Here is a 24,320-nt window from a genome sequence, read left to right on the forward strand (position 1 = left end):
ATTTTTGTACAAGTTTGCCCAGAGGAATATTTTGACATGGATAACTGTAAAGTTTTTAGTTTAAAATTACCATGGAACCATCCTGCTAGAAGTCCAGTAATCCTTTTACGGATATATCAGAATTCCCCAGTTAAAAACAAAATGAAATTATGCATTTAACTTTCTCCATAAAATATAACTGAAATTTTAAAATAACGCTTTGGGCCTTTCAGGAAAATTGTGACTTAGATAAATAGCCAATAAAGAATTACAAAACAAAGCACATACAGTTTACATTATAATTAGAAAGTAGGACATGTCATCATGCCTCTTTGAACTCACTTGACAAGAATAGCAAGGATCTACTAGACCTAATTTTTTAATAAATTTGCTGGTTTTTTGCCCATACACACTAAAATGTAATAGCTAATGTACAGATTTTAAATATGAAGGACTTTGTGTTTTCAGCATTGATTAAAATTTGTTTATCATTAAAGATTTATTTAATAACATTTAAAATTGTACATTTATTAGTTGGAATTAAATACTGTTTATGTAGCAGTTGTAATAAAAAGTACATTATTGGGCTTCCCTGGTGGCGCAGTGGTTGAGAATCCGCCTGCCGATGCAGGGGTCACGGGTTCGTGCCCTGGTCCGGGAAGATCCCACATGCCGCGGAGCAACTAAGCCCGTGAGCCATGGCCGCTGGGCCTGCGCGTCTGGAGCCTGTGCTCCGCAACGGGAGAGGCCACAGCAGTGAGAGGCCCGCCTACCACAAAAAAAAAAAAAAAAAAAAAGTACATTATTACACTGCTAGTTTTTCAAGACAACTAAGTAATTTGAATGCCAGTTCCTTTCTATCCAAGAAATTACTGTTATAGTATACAGAATCATAGTTAAATTTTTGTAATAAAGGACTTTGTTATTGTAATTTGGGTTCCAAATTAGGTGTATCTATTTCTGATTGTTTGCTTTTTAGAATATTGCCAAAGCAGTCCTAGGTTAGTTAGATAAGTACTAAAATTATGAAAACAAAGGATCCCAGTTTTTTCTCATCTCTATATTCATTCAATCACTTATCAATAAATATTTATTGATCTACTATGCTAGATATTGGATAATACAGTGACAAAAGGGAAATGGTCTCTGCCATCGTGAACCTGGGGGTATAACAATATGTTGTTTATCTTTGATAGAAAAATCATAGTTATGAAAAAGGTGAGATGAATTTTTGAGGATTTTTCTTCAAAGTTTGATTTTTCAAACTTTGTTAAAAATTTTAGTGGCAACTTGAAAAATGTGACAGATGAAATATGTTGATGGTTGGTTCCTCACTAAACCCTACTACAAGTAAAAGTAAAGGCGTAAAATAGGCATATACTCAAAAGGGAGAGAGGAAAACAGCAACCAGATTCTGGAAGATGGACAGCAGACATACTAGTTGTAACCGATTTAGCACGCCTGAAACAGCTGAATCCGAAGCCAGTAATATGAGAATCCCCAAAGCAGGCTAATTTGCACCTCTGACCCCCAGAAAGGCTCAGGAATTGGAGGTACCAGGCATCGCTCAAAGCAAGAGTGCAAGACACAAGAGGATTAGTTGGAAGTCTATATAAGAAACAGGTACCCTCCAGATCTCAGATCTACACTATCCCCTAGGAAACCTTGCCTTTCTGACCCTCATGGAAGACTGACAAGGTTAAATAGACAAAACTGTGGATTCAGGGACAAGGGGCACGGTTGAGGGAGAGGACACCGTCAAAGCTAGGGGGTGGCGTGAAGATTGCCACACTGCACTGTGGAACTTCCATGGCCTCTTGCTGCCCCTTCGTTCTGAGAACAGTGGCTTCCTAGACAAGAGCTGGGAGGATTCCTCTCTGAGAACTGAGAAGAGAAATCTACAGATGCTGTTGGCTAGTGGTTTTGCCAGTGAACTGGCCCAGCCAGATCTCCCTACAGTGATGCCTGCGTCTTAGCAAGCCCAGCCTACGCCGCAGATGCACATTTGTGATGATGTCACAATTTCTCTTTATAATTTGATTTCATTGTATTTCAATATCATTAGTTTGCTCTGTCCTACAATATGTGTGAAAGCATTATTCTGAGAAGGGGTCTGTCGACTTCAACAGACTGTCAAAGGACCCTTGGCCTGTAAAGATGGAGGACTCCCCCCGCAAAGAGAGAGTTGGTGATCACTTTTTCTCTCCCCGTGGAACCACACGTACATTTACTCATTCACTTCATCAGTATTTGTTGAGAGACTTCTATCTGCTAGACATTAGGCTAGGTTCTGGTGATACTACAATGAAAGAATCAGTTCGTGAATCCTGTATTTCTGGACATGTGTGGCTGATCATTTGGCAGTAGGCAGAAGCAGACTTTGGCACTGAGGAAGAGCAAAATGTTTGAAACCAAAGCAAGAGGTAAACAAAAATCAAACGTGATCAGAATTGTTGGGTTTTAATACAGTAATACAAATTAGTCAGAACTGCTGGGTTACTGAATCAGCTGTGTCACTTCTCACAAGAGACACTTGTGTTTTCTGCTGGTCAATTCAACAGCTATTCTTCAAGGGAATGAAGGGAATTCTTGTCGAATGCCACAGTTTTTGAGCACTTGGTTATTTAGGTGCAAAAATGAAACAATGGGATTCAATCTGAAGTGGAGAAGTAATTTATAGATTCCCTTATTCACAATGCAACCTAGCTGCATTTCATGTAATTATGTGTTATAGTCGTGTTATTAAGCCTTACAGTTTCATCTGTCTTCTCCCCTCAGACTACCAGCTCATTCTTCCTCTTAGCTGAAGAGGACATACTGTCTTGCTAGGCTTCAGGTTTAACTCTTAGGGCTCAGGTAGGGACTCTCCTTTTCTGAGTCCCCTAAAACTTGATCTAATGGTCCTTTGCTCCCCCCTTATTCCACCTGGCATCCACTTAGCAAGTGTCCCTGCCTAGACCTATTGCACCTCAAAAATATTCCCATCCAACATTTCTATTTTGATTAGCTAGCATTCCTTTTTGGTTTCCCATGTCAGCCTGACTTATATCAAAATATCATTTCTTGGAATGAGCTTCTTTGTTGTCTATTCCTATGCTACCCCCTTGGTTTTCAGCTTAAACTTCACTTTGAGGAGTTTCCTCCCTGGTTTCCAGTTTATATAGAGAGATTATACATCTCTACCTCTATCTGTAACTGACCCCTCTTCTTTTCTACCTCTTCTTCTGCTGCTTGGACCCTTTCTGTCACCATTTAAGCAAGCCTGGTCTGTCCCATCTTAAATGTTTAAAAATGGAGAGATGAACGGATGAATGGACTGACTGATGAGCAGCAAACAATCTCAGAATCCTCTATTCCCTTCTAGTTGTTGTCCTATGTTCTCCTTTGTCAATATTTGTCTGTGCAGTCTTAATACCCACAGGTCACTCACCCCTTAATCTACTCCAGTTTGGCTTGCACCTCCTACCTATTGACTGAACCTGTTCTTGCCAAGGCCACTATTGACCTCCATTTTAGGTGTTTTTGAGCCCTCACCTTACTTGACTACCTAGTAGTGTTGAACTGGAAATTGCATCTCACCCTGGCTTCTGTGATGCCATGCTCCCCTGCCTTTCCTTCTCTCTCTCGCTGTCTTTTGCAGGCTCTTTCTCTTCTACCTGAGGGTTCCTCACAGTTCAGTCCTAGGTACTCTTCTTTTTTTATGCTTGCACTCTCTCCCTGTATGCTGGTAATTCCCAAATATACATGGCCAACCCTGACTGCTCTTCTGGGCTCCAGACCCAAACGTGCCCCTAGTGTGTCTCCCCTTGACTCTCTCATAGATCACACAAGCCCAGCATTTCCAAACCTGAATTAATATTCCCCCACCCAAATCTGCTTCTTTTTCAGTTTATCACAGTTTTGTGTGTTACAAATTCTGCTCTCATTTGATCTGAGAAATATTTCTATTTAATTTTCAGGAATTACTTTTTAGACATGTTTGAAGTTTCTACTCATGGTGTACTACTCATCTCTCTGTATATTTGTTAATTTAATAATTCAACAAATATTTATTGAGTACCTACTATGTGCCAGGTATTATACTAGACCCTAGAATTATAGTGGTGAAAGAAACAAATTCCTTGCCCTCATGAGCCTAGATTTTAAAAGTATTCATCATTACCTCATATAATTATTTCTAGATTATAATTTGCTAAACTAAATTGTGTACTGGATAAAAATGATTTATTTTAGAAGCCTTAACAATCTTTTATATGATAATGAACACTGTACAAATTTGATACTTTTACTGATATGTTCTTTTCTCAACCACATAATTTCACAAATCCCTTGTAATTCTGAGAATAAAAGAAGACATTTCTAAATATCTGCACACTGATATATGTTTTTCATAAGATTTTTTGAGAATACAGTTCAGCAAACATTTGTTGAGTTCTTACTCTGAGTCAGTCTGCTAGGTATTGGATGTATGATTTTAACATTGAAGACTTTAAAGGCATTTTTCTAAAAAGGGCATCTGTTCTTATTTATAAGACAATAATGTCAAAGTGATACATTCATGTGTTATTAATTACCTTATACTTAACTATGGTCTATGCATTCTATGTTTTCATAATTTAACATTGAGCATTTGAAAAAATTCACAACAGGTTATTAACACGAATCCGCAGGTAGATAAATAAAACTGGAAGAAAAATAACATCCCAACATTTAAAACAGAGGTAGCTAAGTTAATTATAACTCACTGACATGGTAGCTGTACTTAAAAGGAAAAAGCCTGTGGATTTTTCTTTCCAGAAAATAGAAAAATGCAATCTTTGCTCCGTTCAGATAATGTTATTCATTAATTAATTCTTTGAACATAGAAGAGGCATTTTAGTGTAGTGTAAAGAACATATTGAAGTTAGAGGATCTTTTTCAGTTATCCACTTCCTGGCTGTGTGACACTGGGCAAGTCACTTAGTCATTAACCCCTCTCAGTCTTGGTTTCTTCATCTGTAAAATAATATTTGTTATATCTAATTTATACAATTTTCATATGGATACAATGAGTTAATGCTCATGAAAGTACATTTTTAAAGTGTAAAACACAATGTAAATATCAGTTTCCACTTAAAGAGGTACTATTCAGATTACTATGAGTAAAATTAAAACATACAAATGAGAATCTTATTCTCCCATAATTTTCTTATTTGTAGGAAAGTTTTAAATTACATCTTTGTCTAATAAATGCCTACTTTATAATGTCATTCGCAGGATTCTGCTGTTACAATGTGCATGTCTCAAGATGCCTAGGTGAGGTTCAGGATCCATAAAGAGCGTGTTTGCATGAGGAATCAGACAAGCCAACTCTCTAAGGCAGCTTTTTAGTTTTTCGTCCATCTCCCTTCCTGATGGATCCGTAGTGACTGACATCTATTCACGATTCTGTTCATTTGCATGTGCTCCTGAAGAGCCTGTTAAGTCTCTATCAATAAGTCCTATCAGTCATTTGCCAAAATCATGACTCTGGGATAATTCTAGTTATTTTAAGGTCAATATTGAGATGGAACTGCTGGGAAAGTAGGAGACCTAGAAACCAGTCAGAGGGTTCTTCTGTGGCCCCTGTTTTTCCTCTACTCAAACAATATTACACAATATTCAGATACTGATACATACGCTTTAGCCATTTGTAAAGGTTTTTTCCACCAGATATCAGAGCAGATCCCCTGCCCTTGGACAGGAGGAGGGGGAGGGAGGCAGAGATGGCTTTGTCCTCAGGTATCTGCCTCACAGATCCCTTTATAACTTTTCTTATGGGAGAAATTATTGACTCAGGTAAGATTTATTCATATACTATTTCTTATCTTAAGGCAGGCTCAGTGCACAAGTTCAGTGGGCAGGTTTTATGTAAATTACGTCACAGGGCTAGTGGGGACAACTTTTGAATTGAGATTCTTTTCAGAGAAACTTCTACTGTAGATTCCATTTGTTCAAATTATATTAAATATACTTTTAATTTACTTGAAAACTATATTTAGCTGTCATATTCTATATTAATATAGGATATATTAATCTATAAACAGAATATATAAACCTATAAATAGATTATTTTAATCTATTTTCTAAGTGTCAGGGACTTTCAAACCCATAAGGGGAATTTAGCAAGAGACACCCTGGAATACTAACATTGCATAAATGTGATTAATAAGTGTTTATATTTTCTAAATTTCTTTTTAAATGTTTTATATTATACAATATTTCAAATGTAATAAAAATACAGCAAATGATATAGCAGAATGTGTGCACCCACTATTCACATATACAGTTATGGACAATTTGTGGGTTTTTTTCCCATTCATTCAGCAAATATTGAGAGAACATCTACTGTGATCCAGGCCCTGTTCTATCTAGGTGTTGGAATCCAGCAATTAACAAAATAGACAGAAATTTCCCCCCGAGGCAGATAATAACAAATAATCAAGTAAAATATGTATGGAATATGTTAGATAATGGTAATTGACACAAAGACAAGTACAGTAGGAAAGAGAGATAGGAAGTAGCAGGGTGAGAGCAGCTTGGACTTTTAAATCAGGTGATCAGGAAAGGCTTCACTAAGAAGGTGACAGTTGAGTCAAGACTTGAAGGAAGTGAGAGAGCATGAGCCGTATCAATATCCAGGAAAGAGATTTCTAGGTCGAGGGATCAGCCGGTGTTGAGGCCCTTGGGTGGGAATATGCCTGGGCTGTTTGTGAACAAAAAGGAAGTAAGTGTGGGTGTGTAGAGTGAGTGAGGATAGAGTAGTGGGAAAGAAGGACGTGGTGGTGGTCATCTGGAGGAAGGACTCTGCAGATCGTGCAGGGCATGGGAGATCACTATAAGGACTGTGGGTCCTCCATGTGAAACGAGAGCCACTGGAGAGCTTTGCGTAGAAGATGATAAGGCCTGAGTTATCTAAGAAGATTCGGTTTGCCTAGCATGATGGTCCTGTAGTGGGACAAATCTGGAAACTTGCAGACCAGTTAGGAAGCTGTTGCATTAACCCCAGCAAGAGATGGCATTGATTTAGACCATGGGGTAGCAGAGTAGGAAGACATAGTCAGATTTTAGATATATTTTGACATTAGCGCTAATGAAATTTCCTGATGACTTGAATATAGGGTGTGAGAGAACAAGAGGAATCAATGGTAGCTCCAAGGTTTGGGGCCAGAGCAGCTGGAAGGATGAAGTTGCTGTCAACTAATATGCCGATGGGGAGGTTTTGGGTGGGTGGAGGAGTGCAGTTGAACCAGTTGAGTCTGAGATGTCTGTTAGACATACAGAGATGTTTAATAGGCAGTAGGATATATGAATCTGGAATTTGGGAGAGAAGTCTCATCTAGAGATAGGAATTTGGAATTTGCCAGTATATAAGTAGTATTTAAAATCATGAAAATGAATGAGAATACCAAGAGAGTAAGTATAGATGGAAAAGAAAAAATGACAAAGGTATAAACTCTAGTTATTCCAACATTAAGAGAGTCAAGAGAGGAAGATAAACCAGCAAAGGAGACTGAGAAAAAGGGATGAGGAGGTTGGGAAGAAAACAGGCAAGTGTGTTGTCCCAGGAAGCTAACTGAAGAAGTGTTTCAGGGATGATAAATGATCAACTATATCAAATACTGTTGTTAGGTCAAGTAAGACACAGACTGAAAATTGAGCATTGGCTCAATTTAAAACTAAGAAGAGAGAAACTAGGGATAGATATATTGTCAGCCACAAATATAGAAAAAATGGTTTTCTTAAAACCACATTTAGCAGCACAGGTGTAGGCAAAGAGTGGATGGTGGATTGAATTTAATCTTGTTTCAGTATCCTTACTTTATATATTACATCTATAAACAATATATACTGTTAGCTTCTGTTTCTAAAATGTACATAAATGGCATATCATATTGCAGATTATTTTTTATTTCACTTATATTTAAAATTTATTCAAGCTGGTAAATAGGAATCTGTTTCATTCATTTTTGCTGCTCTATAATATTCTTTTATATGAATTATCTAGTTATCCATTCTGCTTCTGAGGTACATTTATGTTTCTTTGTTTTCTCTATCACAGTGTTGCAATTTTTTTCTGATGTTATTGGCTTTTTGGAGTTCTTTAAATATTCCAGCGACGCATCCTTGATAATTATGCATTTTGTGAATTTCTTTTGCAGATCTTTTCTTTGTCTTTAATTGGGATTAATGGTGTTTTTGCCATTATCAGATTTGACATTTTAATATAATCAAATTTATCATCAGATTTGACATTTTAATATAATCAAATTTACCAATCTCTTAAGATTTATATTCTTTGAATCTTTAAAAAATTTTAAATTGTGGCAAAATACACATAATGTAAAAATTATCATCTTAATCATTTTTAAGTGTACAGTTCAGAAGTGTTAACTATATTCACGTTTTTTATGCAACAGATTGCTAGAACTTTTTTTTTTAACATCTTTATTGGAGTATAATTGCTTTACAATGGTGTGTTAGTTTCTGCTTTACAACAAAGTGAATCAGTTATACATATACATATGTTCCCATATCTCTTCCCTCTTGCATCTACCTCCCTCCCACGCTCCCTATCCCACCCCTCTAGGTGATCACAAACCACCTAGCTGATCTCCCTATGCCATGCGCTGCTTCCCACTAGCTATCCACCCTACATTAGGTAGTGTATATATGTCCATGCCACTCTCTCACTTCGTCACAGCTTACCCTTCCCCCTCCCCATATCCTCAGGTCCATGCTCTAGTAGGTCTGTGTTTTATTCCCATCCTACCCCAGTCTCTTCATGACATTGTTTTTTCTTAGATTCCATATATATGTGTTAGCTTATGGTATTTGTTTTTCTCTTTCTGACTTACTTCACTCTGTATGACAGACTCCAGGTCCATCCACCTCACTACAAATAACTCAGTTTCATTTCTTTTTATGGCTGAGTAATATTCCATTGTATATATGAGCCACATCTTCTTTATCCATTCATCTGTTGATGGACACTTAGGATGCTTCCATGTCCTGGCTATTGAAAATAGAGCTGCAGTGAACATTTTGGTACATGACTCTTTTTGAATTATGGTTTTCTCAGGGTATATGCCTAGTAGTGGGATTGCTGGGTCATATGGTAGTTCTATTTGTAGTTTTTTAAGGACCCTCCATACTATTCTCCATAGTGGCTGTATCAATTTACATTCCCACCAGCAGTGCAAGAGTGTTCCCTTTTCTCCACACCCTCTCCAGCATTTATTGTTTCTAGAGTTTTTGATGATGGCCATTCTGACCTGTGTGAGATGATATCTCATTGCAGTTTTGATTTGCATTTCTCTAATGATTAATGATGTTGAGCATTCTTTCATGTGTTTGTTGGCAAACTGTATGTCTTCTTTGGAGAAATGTCTACTTAGGTCTTCTGCCCATTTTTGGATTGGGTTGTTTTGTTTTTTTGTTACTGAGCTGCATGAGTTGCTTATAAATTTTGGAGATTAATCCTTTGTCAGTTGCTTCATTTGCAACTATTTTCTCCCATTTTGAGGGTTGTCTTTTGATCTTGTTTATGGTATCCTTTGCTGTGTAAAAGCTTTTAAGTTTCATTAGGTCCCATTTGTTTATTTTTGTTTTTATTTCCATTTCTCTAGGAGGTGGGTCAAAAAGGATCTTGCTGTGATTTATGTTATAGAGTGTTCTGCCTATGTTTTCCTCTAAGAGTTTGATAGTGTCTGGCCTTACATTTAGGTCTTTAACCCATTTTGAGTTTATTTTTGTGTATGGTGTTAGGGAGTGTTCTAATTTCATTCTTTTACATGTAGCTGTCCAGTTTTCCCAGCACCACTTATTGAAGAGGCTGTCTTTTCTCCACTGTATATCCTTCCCTCCTTTATCAAAGATAAGGTGACCATATGTGTGTGGGTTTATCTCTGGGCTTTCTCTCCTGTTCCATTGATCTATATTTCTGTTTTTGTGCCAGTATCGTACTGTCTTGATTACTGTATCTTTGTAGTATAGTCTGAAGTCAGGGAGCCTGATTCCTCCAGCTCCATCTTTCGTTCTCAAGATTGCTTCGGCTAGTCGGGGTCTTTTGTGTTTCCATACAAGTTGTGAAATTTTTTGTTCTAGTGCTGTGAAAAATGCCAGTGGTAGTTTGATAGGGATTGCATTGAATCTGTAGATTGCTTTGGGTAGTAGAGTCATTTTCACAATGTTGATTCTTCCAATCCAAGAACATGGTATACCTCTCCATCTATTTGTATTGTCTTTAACTTCTTTCATCAGTGTCTTATAATTTTCTGCATACAGCTCTTTTGTCTCCTTAGGTAGGTTTATTCCTAGATATTTTATTTTTTTTGTTGCCGTGGTAAATGGGAGTATTAATTTCAGTCTCAGATTTTTCATCATTAGTGTATAAGAATGCCAGTGATTTCTGTGCATTAATTTTTTATCCTGCTACTTTACCAAATTCATTGATTAGCTCTAGTAGTTTTCTGGTAGCATCCTTAGGATTCTCTATGTATAGTATCATGTCATCTGCAAACAGTGACAGCTTTACTTCTTCTTTTCCGATTTGGATTTTTTATTTCTTTTTCTTCTCTGATTGCTGTGGCTAGAACTTCCAAAACTATGTTGAATAAGAGTGGTGAGAGTGGGCAACCTTGTCTTGTTCCTGATTTAGTGGAAATGGTTTCAGTTTTACACCATTGAGGACGATGTTGGCTGTGGGTTTGTCACATATGGCCTTTATTATGTTGAGGAAAGTTCCCTCTATGCCTACTTTCTGCAGGGTTTTGATCATAAATGGGTGTTGAATTTTGTCCAAAGCTTTCTCTGTATCTATTGAGATGATCATATGGTTTTTCTCCTTCAGTTTGTTGGTATGGTGTATCACGTTGATTGATTTGCGTATATTGACGAATCCTTGCATTCCTGGAATAAACCCCACTTGGTCATGGTGTATGATCCTTTTAATGTGCTGTTGGATTCTGTTTGCTAGTATTTTGTTGAGGATTTTTGCATCTATGTTCATCAGTGGTATTGGCCTGTAGTTTTCTCTTTGTGACGTCTTTGTCTGGTTTTGGTATCAGGGTGATGATGGCCTCATAGAATGAGTTTGGGAGTGTTCCTCCCTCTGCTATATTTTGGAAGATTTGAGAAGGATAGGTGTTAGCTCTTCTCTAAATGTTTGATAGAATTCGCCTGTGAAGCCATCTGGTCCTGGGCTTTTGTTTGTTGGAAGATTTTTAATCACAGTTTCAATTTCAGTGCTTGTGATTGGTCTGTTCATATTTTCTATTTCTTCCTGGTTCAGTCTAGGCAGGTTGTGGATTACTAAGAATTTGTCCATTTCTTCCAGGTTGTCCATTTTATTGGCATACAATTGCTTGTAGTAATCTCTAATAATCTTTTGTATTTCTCCAGTGTCTGCCATTACTTCTCCTTTTTCATTTCTAATTCTATTGATTTGCGTTCTCCCTTTTTTTCTTGATGAGTCTGGCTAATGGTTTATCAATTTTATTTATCTTCTCAAAGCACCAGCTTTTCATTTTATTGATCTTGGCTATCATTTCCTTCATTTCTTTTTCATTTATTTCTGATCTGATCTTTATGATTTCTTCTGCGAAATTTGGGTTTTATTTGTTCTTCTTTCTCTAATTGTTTTAGATGCAAGGTTAGGTTGTTTATTCGAGATGTTATCTGTTTCTTAAGGTAGGATTGTATTGCTATAAAATTCTTAGAACTGCTTTTGCTGCATCCCATAGATTTTGGGTCCTCATGTCTCCATTGTCATTTGTTTCTAAGTATTTTTTGATTTCCTCTTTGATTTCTTCAGTGATCACTTCATTATTAAGTAGTGTATTGTTTAGCCTCCATGTGTTTGTATTTTTTACAGATCTTTTCCTGTAATTGATATCTAGTCTCATAGCATTGTGGTCGGAAACGATACTGCATAGGATTTCAATTTTCTTAAATTTACCAAGGCTAGATATGTGACCCATGATATGATCTAGCGTGGAGAATGTTCCATGAGCACTTGAGAAAATTGTGTATTCTGTTGTTTTTGAATGCAATGTCCTATAAATATCAGTTAAGTCCATCTTGTTTAACGTATCATTTAAAACTTGTGTTTCCTTATTTATTTTCATTTTGGATGATGTATCCATTGGTGAAAGTGGGGTGTTAAAGTCCCCTACTATGATTGTGTTACTGTCGATTTCCCCTTTTATGGCTGTTAGTATTTGCCTTATGTATTGAGGTGCTCCTGTGTTGGGTCCATAAATATTTACAATTGTTATATCTTCTTCACGGATCGATCCCTTGATCATTATGTAGTGTCCTTCTTTGTCTCTTGTAATAGTCTTTATTTTAAAGTCTGTTTTGTCTGATAAGAGAATTACTACTCCAGCTTTCTTCTGATTTCCATTTGCATGGAATATCTTTTTCCATCCCCTCACTTTCAGTCTGTATGTGTCCCTAGGTCTGAAGTGGGTCTCTTGTAGACAGCATATATATGGGTCTTGTTTTTGTATCCATTCAGCCAGTCTGTGCCTTTTGGTGGGAGCATTTAATCCATTTACATTTAAGGTAATTATCGATATGTATGTTCCTATTACCATTTACTTAATTGTTTCGAGTTTCTTCTTGTAGGTCTTTTCCTTCTCTTGTGTTTCTTGCCTAGAGAAGTTCCTTTAGCATTTGTTGTAAAGCTGGTTTGGTGGTGCTGAACTCTCTCAGCTTTTGCTTGTCTGTAAAGGTTTTAATTTCTCCATCAAATCTGAATGAGATCCTTGCTGGGTAGAGTAATCTTGGTTGTAGGTTTTTTTCCTTCATCACTTTAAATATGTCCTGCTACTCCCTTCTGGCTTGTAGAGTTTCTGCTGAAAGATCAGATGTTAACCTTATGGGGATTCCCTTGTGTGTTATTTGTTGTTTTTTCCTTGCTGCTTTTAATATGTTTTCTTTGTATTTAATTTTTGATAGTTTGATTAATATGTATCTTGGTGTGTTTCTCCTTGGATTTATCCTGTATGGGACTCTCTGTGCTTCCTGGACTTGATTAACTATTTCCTTTCCCATATTAGGGAAGTTTTCAACTATAATCTCTTCAAATATTTTCTCAGTCCCTTTCTTTTTCTCTTCTTCTTCTGGGACCCCTATAATTCGCATGTTGGTGCGTTTAATGTTGTCCCAGTGGTCTCTGATACTGTCCTCAGTTTTTTTCATTCTTTTTCCTTTATTCTGCTCTGCAGTAGTTATTTCCACCATTTTATCTTCCAGGTCACTTATCCGTTCTTCTGCCTCAGTTATTCTGATATGGATCCCATCTAAAGTATTTTTAATTTCATTTATTGTGTTGTTCATCGTTGCTTGCTTCCTCTTTAGCTCTTCTAGGTCCTTGTTAAATGTTTCTTGCATTTCTTCTATTCTATTTCCAAGATTTTGGATCATCTTTACTACCATTATTCTGAATTCTTTTTCAGGTAGACTGCCTATTTCCTCTACATTTGTTAGGTCTGGTGGGTTTTTACTGTGCTCCTTCATCTGCTGTGTGTTTTTCTGTCTTTTCATTTTGTTTATCTTACTGTGTTTGTGGTCTCCTTTCTGCAGGCTGCAGGTTCATAGTTCCCGTTGTTTTTGGTGTCTGTCCCCAGTGGCTAAGGTTGGTTCAGTGGATTGAGTAGGTTTGCTGGTTGAGGGGACTAGTGCCTGTGTTCTGGTAAATGAGGCTGGATCTTGTCTTTCTGGTGGGCAGGTCCACACCTGGTGGTGTGTTTTGGGGTGTCTGTAGCCTTATTATGATTTTAGGCAGCCTCTCTGCTAATGGATGGGGCTGTGTTCCTGTCTTGCTAGTTGTTGGGCATAGAGTGTCCAGCACTGTAGCCTGATGGTCGTTGAGTGAAGCTGGGTCTTGGTGTTGAGGTGGAGATCTGTGGGAGATTCTTGCCGTTTGATATCACTGTGGAGCTGTGAGGTCTCTTGTGGACCAGTGTCCTGATGTTGGTTCTCCCACCTCAGAGACAAAGCCCTGACACCTGACTCGAGACCAAGAGCCTTTAATCCACATGGCTCAGAATAAAAGGGAGAAAAAATAGAAAGGAAAGAACGAAAGGAAGGAAGGGAGGAAGGGAGGGAGGAAGGAAGATAGAAAGAAAGAAAGAAGATAAAATAAAGTAGGTAAAATAAATTTATTAAAATAAAAAAATAATTATTAAGAAGAAAAATTTTAAAAATTAAAAAAAAAAAAACGGGACGGTCAGAACCCTAGGACAAGTGGTGAAAGCAAAGCTATACCGACAAAATCTCACACAGAAGCACACACATATACACATAAAAAGAGAAAAAGCGGAAAAAAATAATATATCTAGCTCCCAAAGTCCACCTCCTCAACTTGGGATGATTCACTGTTTATTCAGGTGTTCCACAGATGCAGGGCACTTCAAGTTTATTGTGGAGCTTTAATCTGCTGCTTCTGAGGCTGCTGGGAGAGACCTCCCCCTCTCCTCTTTGTTCGCATAGCTCCTGGGGTTCAGCTTTGGACTTGGCCCCGCCTCTGCGCATAGGTCGCCCATGGGTGTCTGTTCTTCACTCAGACAGGACGGGGTTAAAGCAGTTGATTCAGGTGCTCTGCCTCAGGCCGGGGTGAGCGAGGGGTACAGATGTGGGGTGAGCCTGTGGCGGCAGAGGCCAGCGTAACATTGCACCAGCCTGAGGCGCGCCATACATTCTCCCGGGGAAGTTGTCCCTGGATCCCGGGACCCTAGCAGTGGCGGGCTGCACAGGCTCCTGGGAGGGGAGGTGTGGAGAGTGACCTGTGCTCGCACACAGGCTTCTTGGTGGCAGCAGCAGCAGCCTTAGCGTCTCATACCCGTCTCTGGTGTCCACGCTGATAGCCGTGGCTCGCGCCCGTTTCTGGAGCTCCTTTAAGCGGCACTCTGAATCCCCTCTCCTTGCGCACCAGGAAGCAAAGAGGGAAGAAAAAGTCTCTTGTCTCTTCAGCAGCTCCAGACTTCTCTCGGACTCCCTCCCGGCCAGCCGTGGTGCACTAACCCCTTCAGGCTGTGTTCACGCCGCCAACCCCAGTCCTCTCCCGGCTTCCGACCGAAGCCCGAGCCTCAGCTCCCAGCCGGCGGGTGAGCAGGCAAGCCTCTCAAGCTAGTGAGTGCTGGTCGGCACTGATCCTCTGTGCAGGAATATCTCCGCTTTGCCCTCTGCACCCTGTTGCTGTGCCATAGCTCTGAAGCTTCCCCCTCCGCCACCCGCAGTCTCCGCCCGTGAAGGGACTTCTACTGTGTGGAAACCTTTCCTCCTTCACAGCTCCCTCCCACTGGTGCAGGTCCCGTCCCTATTCTTTTGTCTCTGTTTATTCCTTTTTCTTTTGCCCTACCCAGGTACGTGGGGAGTTTCTTGCCTTATGGAAGGTCTGAGGTCTTCTGCCAGTGTTCAGTGGGTGTTCTGTAGGAGCAGTTCCACATGTAGTTGTGTGTCTTATGTATCTGTGGGGAGGAAGGTGATCTCTGCGTCTTACTTTTCTCCCATCCCTCTATAACTTTTTCATCTTGCAAAACTAAACTCTGTGCCTATTGAACAACTCCCCATCTTCCCCACCTCCTAGCCCCTGGCAACCACAATTCCTCTTTCTGTTTCTATGAGTTTGACTATTTTAGATACCTAATATAAGTGGAATCATGCAGGATTTATCTTTTTGTGACTACTTACTTCAGTTAGGGTAATGTCCTAGTGTTTATCCATGTTGTGGCATGAGGCAGAATTTCCATCTTTTTTTAAGACTGAATAATATTTCATTGTATATATGTACCACATTTTGTTTATCCATTTATCCACTGATGGACACTTGAGTTGCTTTCATTTATTGGCTGTTGTGAATAATGCTGCAATGAACATGAGTGTACAAATATCTCTTTGAGATCATTCTTTCAATTCTTTTGCATATATGCCCAGAAGTGGAATTGCTAGATCATGTGACAATTCTATTTTTAATTTTTTGAGGAAACTTCATACTGTTTTCCATAGAAGCTGCACCATTTTCCATTCCCATTAACAGAGCACAAGGGTTCCAATTTCTCCACATCCTCACCTATACTTGTTATTTATGCTTTTTTGATTGTGGCCCTCCTAATGAGCATGAAGTGATATCTCGTAGTTTAAATTTGCATTTCTGTAATGATTAGTGATATTGAGTCATCTTTTTATATGCTTATTAGCCATTTGTATACCATCTTTGGATGAATGTTTATTGAAGTCCTTTGCCTATTTTTTAATAAAATTTATTTGCTTTTTTGTTGTTGAGTTGTAGGAGTTCTTTATATATTCTGGATATTAACCCCCTATCAGATATGTGGTTTGCAAACTTTTTCTCCCATTCTGTAGGTTGTCTTTTTACTTTGCTTGTTTCCTTTGATGCAAGGAAGTTTTAAATTTTAATGTCAACCCATTTGTCTATTTTTGCTTTTGTTGCTGTGCTTTTTGTGTCAGACCCAAGAAATCACTGCCAAATCCAATGTCATGAAGCTTTCCCCCATGTTTTCTTCTAGTAGTTTTATAGTTTTAGGTTTTACATTTAGATCTTCAGTTCATTTTGAGTTAATTTTTGTATTTGGGTTAATGTAAGATACAACTTTATTTTTTTGTGTGTATGAATATTCAGTTTTCCCAACATCATTTGTTGAAGAGCCTATCCTTTCCCCATTGGCACCCTTGTCAAAGATCATTTGACCATGTGCATAAAGATTTATTTCTGAGCTCTTTATTCTGTTCCATTGGTCTGTATGTTTGTCTTTATTTAAGTCAAAAATGTTTTGATTGCTGTAGTTTTGTAATATGTTTTGAAATCAGGAAGTGTGAGACCTCCAACATTTTTCTTCCTTTTCAAGATTGTTTTGACAATTAAGGGTCTTTTGAGATTCCATATGAATTTTAAGATTTTTTTTCTATTTCTACAAAAAGGTTACTGGGATTTTGATAGGGATTATGTTGACTCTCTAGATCACTTTGGGTAGTGTGGACGTTTTAACAATATTGTCTTCCAGTCCATGAGCATGGGGTGTCTTCCCATTTATTTGTGTCTTTTTAAATTTCTTTCATAATATTTTGAAATTTTAATTGTCCAAGTCTTTTGACCCCTTGGTCTAGTTAACTTCTAAGTATTTTATTACTTTTGATGATTATTTCAAATGGGATTCCCCCCCCCTTAATTTCCTTTTGGTATTCTTCATTGTTAGTGTATAGAAACATAACTAATTTTTTTAAACTTATTTATTTTATTTATTTATTTTATTTATTTATTTTATTTATTTATTTTTGGCTGCTTTGGGTGTTCGTTGCTGCACACGGGCTTTCTCTAGTTGTGGTGAGCGGGGGCTACTCTTCGTTGCAATGCACGTGCTTCTCATTGTAGTGGCTTCTCTTGTTGCAGAGCATGGGCTCTAGGCGTGCAGCCTTCAGTAGTTGTGGCATGCGGACTCAGTAGCTGTGGCTCGAGGGCTCTAGAACACAGGCTCAGTAGTTGTGGCACACGGGCTTAATTGCTCCGTGGCGTGTGGGATCTTCCTGGACCAGGGCTCGAACCCACGTCCCCTGCATTGGCAGGCAGATTCTTAACCACTGCGCCGGCAGGGAAGTCCCATAACTAATTTTTGTATGTTGATTTTGTATCCTGTAATATCGCTGGTTCTCTTATTAGTTCTAATGGGTTTTTTTGTGTGAAACCTTTAGGGTTTTTTACATATAAGATCATATTATCTGCAAGCAGACATAATTTTACTTCTTCCTTTCCAATTTGGATGTCTTTTATTTCTTTTTCTTGCCTAACTGCTCTGGGTAAGACATTCAGCACTATGTTGAATAGAAATGGTGAGAAGGAGCATCCTTACCTTGTTACTCATCTGAGAGGAAAGCTTTCAGTTTTTCACCATTGAGTATGATGTTTGCTGTGGGCTTTTCATACATGGTTTTGTTATGTTGAGGTAGTTTCATTCTATTCCTAGCTTGTTGTTAAGTGCTTTTTTTTTTAATCATGAAAAGGTATTGAATTTTGTCAAATGCTTTTTCTGTGTCAGTTGAGATGATCCTGTGGTTTTTGTCCTTTGTTCTGTTAATGTGGTGTATTACATTGATTGATATTTTGAATCTTGAGCCGTTCTTTCATTCCAAGATCTCACTTGGTCATAGTGTATAATCCTTTTTATGTGCTGTTGAATTCAGTTTGCTAGCGTTTTTTTTTGGAAGAAAAATTAAGTCTTATTTATGTTTAAAACCAAGCCACTAGGAAAATATATCACAGTCTTGAAATAGGAAATAGACAGGTTATATTATCATTTCAAGTAATAAGTTGGTAAAAACACAACGAGGTCCTTGATAAAACGATAAGGTGCCAGAACTGGGGCAAGAACAACGCATGTCACAAAAGTGGTATTTGGTAATGAAGGGCTGTCCCATTTTTTGCTCTAAAGGAGTCACAGCTTGCCCCTGAGTTGCTTTCTTTTTCTCCTCTGACCTTCGTGTTGCCAAGGGATCGTTTCAACAGAGCTCTGTTATTACAGGGGACAAAGTAAGCAATACTGGGTTTAGACTTTTGTTCTATTTTGTTTTATGAAAACCAGATTTGTCGAAAGCCAGTACTTCATAGCTCTCTTAATTAAGCAGCTAATGTTACCTTTCGCTGTTCATTCCTGAATACTAGCATACAGCACAGTCACAGTCCCCTTTCCCTTCAACGGTGAGTGTCACTGCAAGATTGTCTTGTTACTCGGCTGACTCTGCTGCAGACAGCCTCAGGGCTCATCATGGCTGCCAGTTAGAGGGAAGGTTTGGTTCCCCTACCAGTGTGATAGCGCTTCTTATATTTTTGCAGCGTCTCCAGGCTGAAAGATGTAATGTATGAGAATTTTAAGAAATGTGCTCCACATCTTGATGGCTAGAAAGGACCCTTTCAAAGTTTTTATCCAAACTACCTCTCCCAACTCTACATCTTTAAAGTAACTTCATGCCCTCGTATATAAAACAAAACCAAGCAAAACAAATCCCCAGAAGCCCCCTTTCCCCTTCTAAATTAGTGACCTCCTGGATTTTATTTTATTTCCAGTTTATGGAAAATGTTGTAGTGATCCTTCTGGCAAACAGGAGGTTGGCAACAAATAGAAACACCTCTCACACTCCACCAGATCATAAGCAGGTCAGATGAACCTGCCAGCCTATTGGTATCTGTGTAATAAGAGAATCTGGTACCTTGGAGGGCTCTGGTTTGGTACAAGGGAGACTCCCTGTTGCCAGGATAAGCCCTGGCCACATGAAATTCATGCTCACAAAAACTCTCCTGCGCTATCTCTGACCCAAATTTTAGCACCAGGTTTTTTCACTTTCTAGGATTCAAACACAAAGGAACCAGTGTCTAGAGGCAAGTGACATAGGCCTTAAACTTGCTGCCATCCTTAATTTCCTCATTCATAAACTTTCCTTAGAAAACCCAAATCCCCATTCCTCTTTTTAAATAGATTCCTGCCTTCAGCCCCGATGGCCAATAGCAGACATCTGTTTCCCAGTGGATGAGAGAGACTCCTTCATCTTCTTGGTCATGGTTGGGATGAAGTTCATGTGGTCATCCACACACTTGGTCATGCAACTCTCCAGCTGCTACTTCACCTGAAGCTCTTTACTCCCCACATCTACTGAATCTTTGGCTTTGTCGTTGCAATGCGTAGTGCATCGGGCCAGGCGGTCCTGGAACTTCTCCAACTCACTGGTCACCAGGGCCTGGGCTTGAGCCAGAGGTGCATGGCAGTGCTCAATGCACTGGTGCACTTGCTGCATGGACGCCTGGCTGTCCTCACAACAGCCGGCGCTGCACCGGAACATGAGGCCCTGAATCTAACAGATGTTCTCTCTCCAGACTCTTCACCTTATAGTCCACTGCCTCCTACACCCCGAGCTGCTGCAGCTCCGCCATGGCCACCCCGTGCTGCTCCCCACGGCGCTGGCGCCCACATGGACTCCCACACTGGAGCCCGCCCCCAGTTTGCTAACATTTTGCTGAGGACTTTTTTTTTCTTTTTGAAATTACCATATTGAAATCTTTAATTTATTAGGAATTAATTTTTATATATGTGTGAGGTGGGGATCTTATTTTTTTCTCTTTTTATATAGATAACCCAGTTGACTGAACTATTCATTGAATAGTCAGTTAATCCCTTCCCTACTGATTTGAAAAGCAACTTTGCCAAATTCCTATGCATGCTTGTGAGTCTATTTCTAGGCTCTTCATTCAGTTCCATTTGTCTGCTTGCGTCTCCCTGAGTCAAAATTTAAAAATCTGAAGGGCCATAGCTTTACGGTATGTCTTTAATCTGGAAAGGTGAGGTCTTTCCCCTCTTCACTCTTATCCTATCATTCTCTCCTTATTTCCCCTGACCTTCCTCCTGCCTCTTCACTGTCTTTGCTATTCTTGGTCTTTTGTTCCTCAGTGTGTATTGAATTTATAAATTAATTTGGAGAAAACTGTGATCTTTGGATATTGAATCTAACAACACAAATTTGCATATATATTCATATTTTCCCATTTATTTTGTTGTCTTTTATGTCTTTCAGTAATATTTTCTAATTTTTGTAATGATTTATACATATATTATTAGATTTATTTCTATTAACTTATTTTGTTCCTATTGACAAAAATTAGAATATCTGTTTTTCTTGGCAAAGAATAGGAATGTTGTTGATCTTGTACATAGCAATATTGGTGAATTCACATTAGTTCCACTAATTTGCAGATTCACTTGGATTTTTTATGTAGATGACTATATTAAAAGAAAAATCAGAACTACTATTTGTAAGTAATGATGGCTTTGTATCTTTTTGATTCTCATACTTTTTATTTTATATGTGTTTGGGGATGTGTGGTTTGGTTTGGTTTTGTTGCTCTGTCTACTAAGTTTTATATGTATATATCCTTGCTTTTTACTTTAAGACCATGTGTTTTAAGTTTTAGCCATTTAGTATGGTATCTGCTCTAGGTTTTTGATAGATAAATTATATTCTTAGTATTTGATATAAGGAAATTCTTATTTTTTTTCTTTAATCACCTAGTGGTGTGAGTTACATTACTAGGTTTTTTCTTTTTCAATGTTAAACCATCTTTCAATTCTTGGGATAAACTTAACTTTCTGTGACATATATTTTTAATATATTGCTGGATTTTGTTTGCTAATATTTTATTTAAGATTTTATTGTCTAAGTTGACCTGTAATTTTCCTTTCTAATATTGTATTTGTCTGATTTTGGCATCATGATTATACTAACATCATGAAAGTAATTTGGAATAGTTTATATAAGATAGACAGTTCCTCTGAAGGTTTCCTCTGAATGCACTTCTAGCTATCAGGGTGTATTTTTTTCTTTTTTTTTCCTTTCTAGGTGCATATGAGTGGCTTTTCAAATACTGATTTAATTTTTTAAAAAATATTTATAGTTATATTCAGGTTTTCAATTTTTTCTTGAGTCAATTTTGGTAAGTTATGTTTTTATAGAAAATGTTATATTTTTGTTTTTAAATTCTTTGGCATCATATTATTCATAGAAGTGCTTTAGTTTTTAATCTGTATTGTAACTGTAGTAATGTTTCCTTTTAAATGACTAATATTACTGATTTGTAACTTTCCTCCTCTTTTCTTGCTCAGTTTGCTGGAGATTTGTCCATTTTATTAGTCTTTTTCCAGAAACAGCTTTTATCAAGCCTCTCAATTTTTCTATTTCTTTGATGATCTTCCTTTATTACTTCATTCCTTTTACTTTCTGTTAGTTTCTTTTGTATTCTTTTATTAAACTTTTGAGTTGGACATCCAGCTCACTAATATTTAATCATTCCTTTTTAAATAAAACTGAATTTCTAAGAACAGCTTTAGATGTATCTCACAAGTTATAATATATAGCATTTTTACTGTTACTTATTGTGGTTTTTTTACCTTGGGCCATGAATTATTTTCAAATGGGTTCTTAAGTTTTCATGTATATAGGATTTTTGAGCTATCTTTTTGTAAATGAGTTTTAGTTTTATTGCTTTCTGTTTGGACAAGAAAACATATATTGTTTTATTTCTGTGGTTTTTAAGATTTGCTTTGTGACCTGTTACTTGGTTAACTTTTGTAACTGTGCCATGAATACTGGAAAAGACTGTATAGTCATTCTCTGTTAGATATCAAATTTTATATATTTTCATGAACATCATGCATATCTTCCATAGCTTCACCAATTATTTTCCTGCTTGATCAGTCAGTTATAAAAGAGGTATGTTAAAGTGCCCACTATGATTGCGGATTTGTCTGTTTCTTCTTGGAAATCTCACCATTTTTGCTTTATGTGGTTTAAGGCTCTTCAAAAATTTTTGATTGTGTTAGTCTTGGAATAGTGTTATTTTCTAGTGAAATGTTCCTTTTATTATTATGTAGTGACCCTGCCTAATTTTAATATTTTTTTGCCTTAAAGTTCATTTTCCTGCTATTAATAAAGATATTCCAGCTTTCTGTTGGTTAATGCTGGTCTGATATATCTTTTTCCATCTCTTTACTTTCAATATTTCTTTGTCATTATGTTTTAGGTGTGCCTTTTGTAAATAACATATAACTGGATTTTGTTTTTGATCCAGAGTTCTATCTTTTAACTGGTGAGTTAAATCTGTATATTATGACTGCTGATATACTTTTATTTATTTCTCTTCCCTTGCTGTGTGCTTCTCTTTATCATAATTTCTCTTTGCTTTTTCCCCTTCTTTCCTCTCTTCTATTTAAATGATTAAGATTTCTTTATTTTATTTTCCCAGTTGTCTAGAAGTTATATGTATTCTATATCTGTTCTTTGAGTGGTTATTACCATGAATTTTTTTTTTTTTTTTTTTTTGTGGTACGCGGGCCTCTCACTGTTGTGGCCTCTCCCGTTGCGGAGCACAGGCTCCGGACGCGCAGGCTCAGGAGCCATGGCTCACAGGCCCAGCTGCTCTGCGGCATGTGGGATGTTCCCGGACCGGGGCACGAACCCGTGTCCCCTGCATCAGCAGGCGGATTCTCAACCACTGCGCCACCAGGGAAGCCCTACCATGAAATTTTTAACTTATGCAGGCGTACCTTGGAGTTATTGTGGGTTCAGTTTCAGACCACCACAGTAAAGCAAGTCACATGAACTTTTTGGTTTCCCAGTGCATATAAAGGTTATGTCTATGCTAAACTGCAGTCTATTAAGTATGCTATAAATAGCATTATGTCTTTTAAAAAGTGCATACCTTAATTTAAAAATACTTTATTGCTAAAAATGCTAACCACCACCTGAGCCTTCAGTGAATCATAATCTTTTAGCTGGTGGAGGATCTTGCCTCCATGTTGGTGGCTGCTGAGTGATCAGGGTGGTGGTTGCTGAAGGTTGGGCTCACTGTGGCCATTTCTTTTTCTTTTTTTTTTTTAAACATCTTTATTTGAGTATAACTGTTTTACAATAGTGTGTTAGTTTCTCCTTTACAACAAAGTGAATCAGTTATACATATACTTATGTTCCCATAACTCTTCCCTCTTGTGTCACCCTCCCTCCCACCCTCCCTATCCCACCCCTCTAGGTGTTCACAAAGCACAGAGGTGAACTCCCTGTGCTATGCGGCAGCTTCCCATTAGCTATCTAACTTACATTTGGTAGTGTGTATATGTCCCTGCCACTCTCTCACATCGTCACAGCTTACCCTTCCCCCTCCCCATATCCTCAAGTCCATGCTCTAGTAGGTCTGTGTTTTATTCCCATCCTACCCGTAGTCTCTTCATGACATTTTTTTTTTTAGATTTCGTATATATGTGTTAGCATATGGTATTTGTTTTTCTCCTTCTGACTTACTTCACTCTGTATGACAGACTCCAGGTCCATCCACCTCACTACAAATAACTCAGTTTCATTTCTTTTTATGGCTGAGTAATATTCCATTGTATATATGTGCCACATCTTCTTTATCCATTCATCTGTTGATGGACACTTAGGTTGCTTCCATGTCCTGGTTATTGTAAATAGAGCTGCAGTGAACATTTTGGTACATGACTCTTTTTGAATTATTGTTTTCTCAGGGTATATGCCCAGTAGTGGGATTGTTGGGTCGTATGGTAGTTCTATTTGTAGTTTTTTAAGGACCCTCCATACTGTTCTCCATAGTGGCTGTATCAATTTACATTCCCACCTACAGTGCAAGAGAGTTCCCTTTTTCTCCACACCCTCTCCAGCATTTATTGTTTCAAGATTTTTTAATTATGGCCATTCTGACCAGTGTGAGATGATATATCATTGTAGTTTTGATTTGCATTTCTCTA

At 37.9% G+C, this 24,320-nt stretch overlaps 1 protein-coding gene and 1 pseudogene across 4 annotated transcripts in view; one reads left to right on the forward strand and one right to left on the reverse strand.

The window, feature by feature from the left end:
* The window catches only part of RPS6KA5 (ribosomal protein S6 kinase A5), a 192,939-nt gene that overhangs the window by 112,323 nt on the left and 56,296 nt on the right, over positions 1–24,320 (forward strand). The window lies entirely within an intron of this gene.
* On the reverse strand, positions 19,501–19,942 carry LOC131752274 (protein FAM136A pseudogene; annotated as a pseudogene).

Source organism: Kogia breviceps, chromosome 3, assembly GCF_026419965.1.
Source record: "Kogia breviceps isolate mKogBre1 chromosome 3, mKogBre1 haplotype 1, whole genome shotgun sequence".
Taxonomy (NCBI): domain Eukaryota; kingdom Metazoa; phylum Chordata; class Mammalia; order Artiodactyla; family Physeteridae; genus Kogia; species Kogia breviceps.